The sequence below is a fragment of the Coregonus lavaretus genome, assembly GCF_964263955.1.
Source record: "Coregonus lavaretus genome assembly, chromosome: 27".
Taxonomy (NCBI): Eukaryota; Metazoa; Chordata; class Actinopteri; order Salmoniformes; family Salmonidae; genus Coregonus; species Coregonus lavaretus.
In genome coordinates this window covers 16,367,716-16,380,166 of record NC_140014.1, presented here as the reverse complement: position 1 = coordinate 16,380,166, position 12,451 = coordinate 16,367,716, and positions in this window count along the sequence as shown.

Genomic DNA, 12,451 nt, shown 5'->3' with positions numbered 1-12,451 from the left:
AGAGCTCGTCTCCAATAAGAGCAACTGTGAGGGGGGCAGAGAGGAGAGTGGGTCAGGCCTGGCTGGGAGGGAAGAGTAGACATTTGTCAAGCTGCTAGGGCCAATGTTACTGGAGGGGAAAGCTCTGTGCCCGATGAGAGGGAAAGGGCAGCAATAGGCTGCTGCAGTGGATCTGATGAATTGGCCTTCAAATACACAGGTTAAGTCCTGCTATATCTCCTACACGCATACAAAGATAACCACACACACACACACCGGGTTGGAGTGAATGTCCCACACAGCGGTAGCCGCAGACCCTCGCTGCTGTTATTGGCTATCGGTCAGAGGAGAGGAGAGTGGAGTCGGGTCCTTTGCCCTTCTCAAGGAGACTTAAGCGCAAGACACTCGCTCTCTTATCATCTGACTGAGTCAGACTGCCCAGCACAGCAGACAGCCAGCATAGCCCAGCGCAGCAGCTCCACCACTGGGAAGATAGTCGGATTTCACAGCCTGAATGAAAACATTTCAGAGCCTCTTGTGTAGCACATTCATTATCTATTAATAGCATAATAAATAGGGTAAGAATTGGTTTGAAGACACAGTTGTATTAGGTATAAACACCTTTAAAATAAGCCTGTACTTATCTCAATTGTTTTCTGTTACGAATGTAGCTGAACTTGTTGGTGTTTCTAGGTTTTTTCAGACTGTAAACACTGTTGCCATGGACACCTCCACAACGCCTATAAACATGCAGGCTAGAGACAGGCTAGCCCAGGTCAGACCGTTATAGAGACCTGCTGGTGCCTTATTTACAACTAGCTCCTCCTGGTCAGTCAGTCATTTCCTATGTCTGTGAGGTGATCTGTCTCTGTGAGACAGACAGACGTGGAGGTTGAGTCATTACTCACTGTTTTCCATTGCCTCTGATTCTGAATTCACTTTCCATTCTTAGAGAGGATTTGATTCATTCTTCATTAGTGAAAGGGAAATTAACAGGGCCACAGTCAATTACTTTAATAAGGTAACTTAACAGGCCTCCGCTCTACTCATTTTGTATGGGTGTGAAAGTAGTGCTTAGCAGGAACTCTGGGTAATGGGGGTGGAGTGTTACTGTACAAAAAAAAACATACTGTCATAAAACAGAAGTCACAATTCTATCAAAACAGCACTTTACGTCCAGCCATTGCTTTATCTGTTTAGTCACTCAAATACCTATCCAGTTGAAATGCTCTATTTACCTCAAACATATTTTCCCTCTTTAGTGCAAGTCACTGTTTTACATTTTCCGTTTTCAAACATAATAGCCTTTTGAGGTTATTAGTTATTTTTAGGTTGTTGCTGCTCTTATTGAGTTACAATAGGGCATAATTGTGCCAATGCCTGATATGTTAAATCATATTAAGCTCCTACGTGTTTAGTGGAATTTAGCTCATTGGAATGAGGCTTGTCCAATTCTGACATAATGGAACCTCAGTTCCCAATCGCTGTTTATTTGCTCTATATGTCCTGTTGACTGTAAGCTTTGAATATTCTACTAACCCAATATTGGCTATGTGTCTATAGAGACACTGTATACGTGTGCCAGACCTGTTACACTAGCCCCTTATGGACTCCTGTGAACTAATAAACTATGTTGGGTTTATACAATATAAGTCATGTAACTAGAAGTTGGTTAACATGATAAGCTAGTCATTTCAACTCTCACGCTATCACTGACACATCTCCTAAGACACCAGCTATTTAAAAGGCTTCAAAGTATTTTGCTTTTATTGAAGTAACATTCTCTGGGCTCTGCTGCAGTCTCTTTCTGAATCACAAATGGCCCTTATTTCAAGACTGAAGACTTTCTCATGCTAAATGTTATATTTGGATGTCTACAAGCCTCTGTGACGCTACAGGGATCATGTTGACTTATATATTAGCTGAGAGGGAATCAGGAAGGCCACTACTGTACATGGTCGTCAGGACATTTTTAGATTACTGAGTGATGTCATGGCCACACATCATGCTGACCACCAAACTTTATATTTTCTTTTCCCATTTTTGGACATGTCTGACCTGCTACTGTGTGCCACAGCATGAATGTTAAGGTCTAACGGCAAGACCAACAGCATTTTTCCGACGGGTAATTTCCAAGAGCGTCCATGGTAAAGTCATGTACCATAGGTTACCAGCAGTATTGCACTGAAACAGCATGGTACCTCCACTACAAAATGTCCCTCTAGAGACAATATCATATGTTTATAATGTAGTAGGCTTTGAGATCTCGACACAAGCAGTAAGGGTTACATTACAACTTGAGATTCTTATAAATAACTCAAACCTCCCAAAAAATCTTCCATTGATATAAATGCATGTGTGAGTGTATCTCTAGTCAGATCACGGCTCCAAGCCTGTAGTGTGGTTCAGGTGAATAGGTCACCTCATAACCATCAGACCTAAAAATATCATTGTACTGTATCTGCATCAATAACGTGACTTGTGGTATTGTGTCACTAGGGGAGAAGTCACACAAGCTTTCATTCTCTCTATCGCACGATCTCGCTCTCTGTCTCTGTCTCGCCTGTGTTAGTTATTGCTCCCACAACATGAGCGCAGGGTATCAACATGAACACGTCCTCTCTCCCAGGCTCTCAGTAGTGACACAGTGATGGCTACAGTAAATCACCCAGCTGACAGACAGGCAGCCCTCTGGACCAGACAGATCATGAGAGCCGTGAGAGCTAGGTCCATCAGGTCTCGGGGTGTCCTATTCACACTCATCCTGCTTATTGCGTATTTTTGTGTATTTTAACATGTATTTATGTATGGGTAGTTTTAAATGTGTTTATTGTATCTCAATGTGTATTGTGTACACAGGGCTTAATTGGAAAAGAGACCCTCGGTCTCAGTGTTGACTCCCAGTTAAAATAAAGGTTAAATACAAAATTAAAATCCATACAGTTTGATATGTCAGCCCTGACAGAAACCAAACACAATGAGGGATGTCACTCACTTACAAGGAAATCTACCACAGACACTGTCCTAAACCGTTTTACTGTACTGTACTGTACTTGAATGTCACTGTTGATAAGCTGCTTTGATGCACTTCGCTATTTGTCACCATTGATTCCTCATTAGTTGGCTCATTAGGAGACTGTAAGCTCTATCACTGGGATTGCATTTAAGACCTGTCTTGGTCAATTACATGCAAAAGGCATTTCGAAGGGGTTGGCTTTTACACCACACCCCTGGGTGCGTTCACAGACTTTGTACTGTTGTAGTCTATGCATAGATTCCTAGCTATGTCATTTGTAGTATACCGCAGATGCACAGAGGTTGTATATAGAAGGGGCTTTTTATACAGAATGCTCCATTTAGAAACGGGGACCCAGGCAACCAGTTGTTTTTGGGTGTGGTGAGTGACTTATGTGTCTGATTACAGTCATACAGTAGACACACCAGACCTGGGTTCAAATACTATTTCCGGTATTTCAATTCATTTTCAATGCATTTCAAAACCAGTACTCAACCTATATTTGAAAACTAGTTGTTGAATGTAAATACTCAAATATTTGGACTCAAATACACTCCCATGCATTTAACCCAGGTATTTGAAAATAGTATTTGAAAATACTTTCAAATTACAATTTGGTTGACTAATTGGTTTTTACAAATAACCATTCAAATACTCATAAAAGTACTTGTTTTGGGCTGTGTATTAGAAAATACTAAAATACACAGAAAAATGTATTTAAATAACAAATAACAAATACTCAAATACACATGTATTTTAACCCAGGCCTGACACACAAAGACACTCCCTTTGAAATGACTCTGCATCATCAGACAAAGGTCACTCATTTTTCCCAGATACCCTATTATATACTACATGATAAATTACCATGGCAATTACTGATAGTGAACAGCCCAACTATGGTGTAATAGTGAGTAATAATGACTGGATCACACTGTACAATAGCCACCGGCGAGAAGAGAAGGGTGAGAAAATCACTTAGCAGGGGGCTGCTCCCCTCCTGACGACCCTATTACAGCAGCCATAATTGGAGATTAAACTAGTGCCAGAAGTGAATGGTGGGACTGGATGTCCTGTGCCGGAGTCGTTCTCAAGTCTCAGCCTCAATTCAAACAGGGAAGGTTGATAGCTGGGGAGGGTAGACAGAGGTGTGTGCCTGTGCCTGTAGGGAGAGTGCTAACTGTCTAGCTGGCCTGGATTGGGACATGCCCAGGCTAAACCTTGTCCAGACCAGGACAGTGTTATTATCTGGGGACAGAGAAAGGGCCTGATAGGAGACAGGATGTCCATCAGAGCCTATTAGAGGTAATGAGATGCAGGGTGACTGTGAGCAGCCAGGAGCCCTCCTGAAAGCTGCCAGACGACAGCAGACAAAGGCTCTGCATGTCACTGTCCAGAATGGAAAATATTACAGGACATTACACATATAAAGGGGATCTGTGTCACATCATTTGTTGCCTATATGTTTTACTTATTATAACACCCATTATCTGTCAGTATATACATCAAGATTTCAATGACTATGTAATAAAGAAAATTGGTCCTATTTGAACCAATTATACACTGATTGTATTACTCCGAATAACAGAGCTACATTTTTTTAATTGTATGTATTCAGACATAACCTTTAGCGATTTATCATGTTAACATATTGTAATCCTTTTGGATTTCTAAGAGAGCATAATCAGATATCATATGAATAACATTATATAGCTAGTTTATTAGCCAGAGGGCTTTTTGTATAATCATGTAAATCGCCCCCATGGGCAGCTGTGTGCAGAATGATGATGGTCCTAAATTAAAGAGCAAAGCTAGACATACAGTATCTACCAGAACAATAGACCAGCCACAGATAAACATCTCCATTCAGACCTCAATAGCTGCTGTAAATAAGATGATATGCAGATTACAGTACTTGTGGCTGCGAGGGGGGAGGCAAACATATAGGTGTGTGTTTGGTGGCAGTCGTGGCTCACAGCAGAACATGAAACACAAGACCAGATAATGTTTATGAGCATGGGAGACCAGGAAGACCTGTCCTTCTGGTAGTGTTATCTGACAAGCATTTACTGCAGTTTACCTGAGTCACAGCCACATACAATGTATTGTTATCTATCTTCTTTGTCATTTGTCGTGAACAAAACCGGTCTGTTTCCTTTTGGTGTGCTTATCTGTTAATCACACAAATGTTTATGTGACAGACAAGACACAGCTGTAAAAGGGATATGGAAAATATGTTCAGGCTGCACTCTGCTGGATTCTGCTTAGGGTCTTAGACAGCTGTAAAGTAGCCTTTATTACTAAGACAAGTTCTTTCAGTAAAAAAAAAGAGTACCATGAATCAAAGTAGAGATGCATATGTTTCCATGTAATGTTGCATTTGCTCCATGACCGCTTGATAGTCTAGTCCAATTCTAGTGTCCATCAGCTAGAGGCGTGGTTAAGTCCCTCCACATCTGGGAGGAGTCCACTATCTTGGCGCTGGCGGTGACTCCTAACCTAGAGAAGAGACCCTGAGACAGCGCTGGTGTTAACAGCCAAATTACATAGAAAACTACGTGTAGCCGATGTTTATGATTTTACGAAAAATACGGAACACTATTCAACGAATATATTGTAAACCGGTAAGTTGATCAACGAACTTATTTTACTATTATTGTAAAAGAAGAAGCGACTTCTTTCATTTAGTCAAGCGTGCGCGTCTCCACATCGTTCACACTAAACACATGATAGGCTAGTATTTCGTTGAATTGCGTTTCTTTGAGTTGCATTATTTCATGAATATTTGAAAATATTTCTGTAAACTTTTATGGAAACCAAAGTACTCAGTCATTGTAATTTTGCGCATTACAGCTGTTGCAGCAGTACCCAAACAATAAAGCTTTATACTTATTTGTGCATTAGCTACTAGCTGTAGACTAGCTGCTCACCAAGTGAACCTGAAAGTGACTATTTAAAAAAAGTTTTGTGGTGATCTCTCTCCCAAGAATGCGTAGATGTGTGTGCAAGTGTCCTTTCTTAGTGTACTTTCCACCACCACCAGAGTTCCTTCCCCTTGACCCCTTTGGTCTCTCTCATTGAACTAAAAGTTGAATCACTGGTGATTTGTCTGAGACAGTCTCTATATTTGCTTTCTTTCCATTCATCATTTGGCTTGTGTGGTTTAGAATGCATAATTTGAGTCACTTCAGGGTCTATACCAAATTATTCCTAGATTTTCTATGACAAACTTCAGTGTGCTGATTTTTTTTTAGCAGTGGTGGCAAAGTTAGGGGGGGGGCGTAGTCAATCAAATCACATTTAGCAGATGTTATTGCGGGTGTAGCGAAACACAAAAACTGCATTGAAATAATGGCGCAGTCTGACCAAATATTTTAGAGGCCTTCCTCTTGGCAGCAGAGACAACATTTTTATGTTTTAATGCTAATTTCCTGCAATATTATTTTGTTGTTGCCATGGGCAGAGATACCCTTTTACAGTTTTAAAGCTAATTTCCTGCAATTCTACACATTTTGCCATGGTTTATGCCGTGTTCTTATGCTATATAAGTGACTCGAACGTTCTAACAAAATCCCGCTGCTGCTAAGTGAATACTTTGCTGTAGGCCTTCATAATGATAAAATGCCACATGAGGAGCCCATAGTCAGTTGTAACTACATTTAAAAAAAACACTCACTTCATTGAAATAATTAGGCTATATGCAATAGCATTCTCAGTGCTTGACTTGGGCAGGAGCTCGCTGGCACCTCTAATATTCTTTATTCTCTTAAAGAATATTAGCTCAGAAGTAATGTTCCTGCACCAAAATAAAAAAAAGTACCAGCACCCAAAACGGAACCTATTTCAATCCAAGTCAAGCACTGGGCATTCTGCTATGCATAACAATGCCCCAATAGATCAGTGAAAATGCATTAACCTGTGACTATGAAAGGCCTGGGGATGTTCAACATGTAGCTGACATCAGTCTGAGAGGGTGTTTATTGTTTCCTTTTCTGTTTCGCTAATTTACGGGGCCAGAAATGCGCCCAGTGATGACCATAAACTTCCTGGTCCCTCCCTCTGAGTTGTGTTTGGGTTGATTTAAGGCGTCAGCATGCTTCAGTTCGGCTGGTGCCTAGCCAAACTCGTCTAGGCGAATCGAACGAGTGTGCTCGTATACTCCCCTTTAAAAGACATTTGCTTGAAAAACAATAATACTGTTTGTCCTATTTTGAGATGCCGTAGCCAGTATACACTTCTTCAAAATAGTCAGAATTAATCTAAGATAATTTAAGCAATCTGTCATTCATTTTGACGATTTTTCAGAGGAGATCTTAGTCGTGCAATTTTACATTAAAACTAAGATGTCTGGTGCAGTATTTCGCAATGAATGACATGAAGACTTTATTGAAGAATCCCTACTTTTGACCAATCACCGACGAAGGGGCGATGACTTCGGCTACAGACGTCGGCTTGCCACGAGAATTTTGTGTGTGCCCGAACAGCCGGGGGAAAAAGTCCAAAATGCCACAAAACTTTGTCATAATATATGCACAAACTCTTCCAAACTGTTTCGGCTGGGAAGCATGCCGACGCCTTTACCCTCTGTCTTTGATGTTGGGGAAGTGGGGTGGTGGCTGTTGCCCTGTGGAGGTGCTCCGGGGCCACAGAGGCAACAAAAGGGCCCCTGGAACCCTGTAGTGCAGGGCTGGCCAGAGCGAACACACCCAGGGAGCAGAAAGCAGGGACTGGAGGAAGGGCCAGGCATGCCTTTTGGCACAGTGGGCTCACTGTCATGGCAACCCAGCACCCTGGTGTCCGTTTGACTGTCACACACCCTCAGTACTACATGCTGCTGCTGCCTAGAGAAGGCTTTTCATTAAACCACAGGCTAATGTTTTACTGGGAGACTCCACTTATTATTGGTGTTTGTCTGTCTGAAGTCTCCTATGGAGTTATGAGTCCTTGTGGCGCATTCCATACAGGATTTACCCCAGTGTTTTACCCAAAAGGCTCAGACTTTTCTGTTTCCCTCTATGCGGGCCGGCACCCGTGTCTCACTGGGCCATGGCTCCTGCGGATCGGCTATCACTTGGGGCCAAAGCCAAGCCACTGGTACGTTTCAGCTTGCATTTACAAGCTGTTTTGATTATGCAGATGTTGTTGTTTCTGCTCTTCACAAGTCCTCACTGTCAGCCCTAGCTATGGAAACACAATTGCAAGAAGAGAAAAAATGTGCCCGAACAGCCGAAAAAACCCTTGCCGAAGTCCAAAATGAACAAAAACGCCACACAATGTCATCATAATATATGCACAAACTGTTTCGGCTGGGAAGCATGTGGACGCCTTAACGCTGATGTCACAGTTGAAAAGCAGCATTGGTACTGTATGCCTGGGTAGAGAACTGACCTGGCTGCCACTGAACATTTGCTCCTTGAGTTTTCACCCTCACTCGCACAAAGATGCATTTAAGTTAAACTACAGAAGGGACCCCAATGCTTATTTAGAAGTTGTAAAGCTTGCATTAATGTCTGTCCAAAGAACAATGTCCAGAAATGAATGTGCAGTTCACTATTATCCAAGAATGTTTAGTGTTTGTTTATTTGAAGGGGTTTATATTTCAGCAGACAGCTCTACTCTACTCCCCTCCTAATGTTCTTTACACAGCACATGCTCATTGACATAATTGTTGTTATTGTCATGAGAAAATAGGAGCCAGCTCTTTCAGATGGCATTAACAAAACCATAGGGTTAGAGACATGATCCGCATGCCTGGGTCTTTGTGGTTTTATTTTTTACAGCAGAGAAATGTGTGACCACAAGGAACATTGCATTCTATTTGTACTGCCCAAAAGGGTCTACAGTCAGAATTGCTATGGACAGAGTTCCATGATTTTCTTTATGGAAACATACCAAACCATATGATTGTTATTTTCGCTCACTTGATGTAACCTTTCAAGAATGGGATGTGGTCCCCTCGCATCTGCCCCTACCATTTGCTGTCAGAGTTGTTTACCTGTGACAAAGGAGTAAAGGTGGATTTACATTAGTAAAATATGTCTAGTGAGATCTATCTCTCTTCAACATCAGATTTGTTACTTTTCTGTTTGTACTATAGCCTTGGATGTGGTGTGAGCAAAGCCATATTCCTGCTTCATGTGTGAGTGCAGCTATTAGCATACCGTAAATACACTATATATATATATATATGTGGACACCCCTTCAAATTAGTGGATTCGGCTATTTCAGCCACACCCGTTGCTGACCGGTGTATCGAGTACACAGCCATGCAATCTCCATAGACAAACATTGGCAGTAGAATGGCCTTACTGAAGAGCTCAGTGACTTTCAACGTGGCACCGTCATAGGATTCCATCTTTCCAACAAGTCAGTTCGTCAAATCTCTGCATTTACATTTACATTTACATTTTAGTCATTTAGTCTGCCCTGCTAGAGCTGCCCCAGTCAACTCTAAGTGCTGTTATTGTGAAGTGGAAACGTCTAGGAGCAACAATGGCTCAGCCGGGAAGTGGCTCACAGAACGGGACTGGCGAGTGCTGAAGCACATAGCACGTAAAAATTGTCTGTCCTCGGTTGCAACACTCACTACCGAGTTCCAAACTGCCTCTGGAAGCAACGTCAGCACAAGAACTGTTCGTCGGGAGCTTCATGACATGGGTTTCCATGGCCGAGCAGCCACACACAAGCCTAAGATCACCATGCACAATGCCAAGCGTCGGCTGGAGTGGTGTAAAGCTCACCACTATTGGAATCTGGAGCAATGGAAACACGTTCTCTTGAGTGATGAATCACGCTTCACCATCTGGCAGTCCAACGGACAAATCTGGGTTTGGCGGATGCCAGGAGAACGCTGCCTGCCCCAATGCATAGTGCCAACTGTAAAGTTTGGTGGAGGAAGAATAATGGTATTGGGCTGTTTTTCATGGTTCGAGGTAGGCCTCTTAGTTCCAGTGAAGAGAAATCAATGACATTCTAGACGATTCTGTGCTTCCAACTTTGTGGCAACAGTTTGAGGAAGGCCCTTTCCTTTTTCAGCATGATTATGCCCCTGTGCACAAAGCAAGGTCCATACAGAATTGTTTGTCAAGATCGGTGTGGAAGAACTTGACTGGCCTGCACAGAGCCCTGACCTCAACCCCATCAAACACCTTTGGGATGAATTGGAACGCTGACTGCGAGCCAGGCCTAATCACCCCAACATCAGTGCCCAACCTCTCTAATGCTCTTGTGGCTGAATGGAAGCAAGTCCCCACAGAAGTGTTCCAACATCTAGTGGAACGCCTTCCCAGAAGAGTGGAGGCTGTTCTAGCAGCAAAGGGGGGACCAACTCCATATTAATGCCCATGATTTTGGAATGAAATGTTTGACGAGCAGGTGTCCACATACTTTTGGCCATGTAGTGTACCATGGTATATAGACAAACAAAAAAAGAATAGCAATTCAAAATTATACAGGATCTTCTCATCCAAACCATATTGTACATAATGTTGCACACTGGATTAATCCAACGATTCACACGTGTGGATATTTTAAAAGCCTTCCATTTTCCAGAGGTAGTGTGGGAGACATCTCTTAAAGAGAGATTTTAGTCTAGATATGTCTCTTTACACTACACACGTATCTCTCCTGGACCTAGTTTGTGTCGTCAAAGTCGTGTAGTGTAAAGAGACCCTAAAGTGTTGTCGTAATGTTACCCTCTCACTGGGTGGCACATATGGTCTCGAGAGGCATCTGCAACTCATCGCTCAAGTTAATTAACTTAATCAGTGTTGACACACTATGGAGCAATAAAATAATTAAAACAAGCATTTTACACATAGAAAAGTTATTTCCTAATACGTAGTGTGCTCATGTTTGTATTATCTGTTAAAGCTGAACCTATTTGGCTAAAGGGAAAGGAGCTATGGACTTCAACAGATAGTGTTTTAGGCCTATGTCAAGCTAGACATCTTGATGTATGGTTGTTCTCCTCCCCATAAGCCATTTGGAAGGCTGTGTGCTGCGACTGCCCATCGTTAATTCTGAAGTGCTAGCAACTCTCAGAGAAACACAAATGTTTCATGTCTCCCCTCTGCACATTTTTCTCCATATAAGGGGGTCTGGCTGTGAATTATCAGGCGTTGGTAATATCTGTGCTTATTGTCACATTCCGCACGGCAGGAGAAGGCCTTTTACTGTCTGTAGGTAGAGGCACTGTTAGGGGAAACACAGAAGCTCTCTCTCTCTCTGCTGTACACCCTGACCCTTACACAATGGAAAACGACCCTGTTTCTCTACTCTATTATTGTTGATCATCTATTCAAGGCAATTTCAAATGTTACACGATTCGACTAATGTACTGATTTATTTGAGCTACTTGGCTACCATGGAAAAGCATAATGGCCTGTATATTGCAGTTTTTTCCCCTGTGGGTGAAATTATATTTGGCCTTTGAGGCAATGGGAGAAGTGTGGCATGTTGGTTGGGCGGGTAGGACAGCAGTGTCTGGAGTAGAGCTATTAAAAGCAGGTGAGCTCAGGCTGGTGACAACAGTGTCCTGGCGGGGACTTCACCAGCGGCCTGGCCACCAGGCTGCCATACTGACAGGCAAATGACTGGCATGACCACCATTTCCTGTCCGTTGGCTCCCTCCCATCACGAAAAGGACACGGGACAACAAACCATAGTTTGTCATTGGCTCACTCATAGGGGCGGATGTACGGACCCAGATTAAGCCTAATTCTGGTCTGAAAAGTCCTTTCAAATCAATGGAGAGTCTCTCTTGTAAGATTCAAAATCTTCAATTTAAGATTTGAAAGTGCTTTTCACTCGAGGGGTAGGCTTAATATCCGTCTGGGAAACAGCCCTATTGATTCCTAAAATGACTTCTGCGAAAGGCCTTGTGTACCAGATGCCCTAGGACTAGGGTTTCTATTAATTTCATTTTGTTCATTGGTCAGACCGTTAAAACATGACCACAATGAAAGATTAACCCAAGGATTTCTTCAATACCTGCCTGTCCTCTATCCTGCAGCATGACTCTTTACATTACAGATGATCACAAATTCTCATCTATGTCCCCTCACATCCATTACCTGTCATAACATGGTAGATCATCTGAAAATACAATCCCAAACCAAGGCTATAGACTTCAGCTATGGAGTGGCAGCTAATGTAACTACAATGTAATATATGTGAGATAAGGCGTAATTTGTCACTGTGGTAAAAGCTCTACTTCAGCAGCAGGACTTCAGGTTGATATACACGCTGCAGTTATGGCTGAGCCCATACATGGTCAGCTCCACATGGTAACAATGGGATAGGGTTGGGGTATTGTACTGTAACGTTATGACATCCTGAGGGCTACAGGTAACAGCCATAAGGGTGCCTTGTGTTCCTCATCCGGTCACCACGCGGTCGTCTCTCAGGGAATCCAGGGGTGTAATACAGATAATGAGTAGCACAACCACTAACACA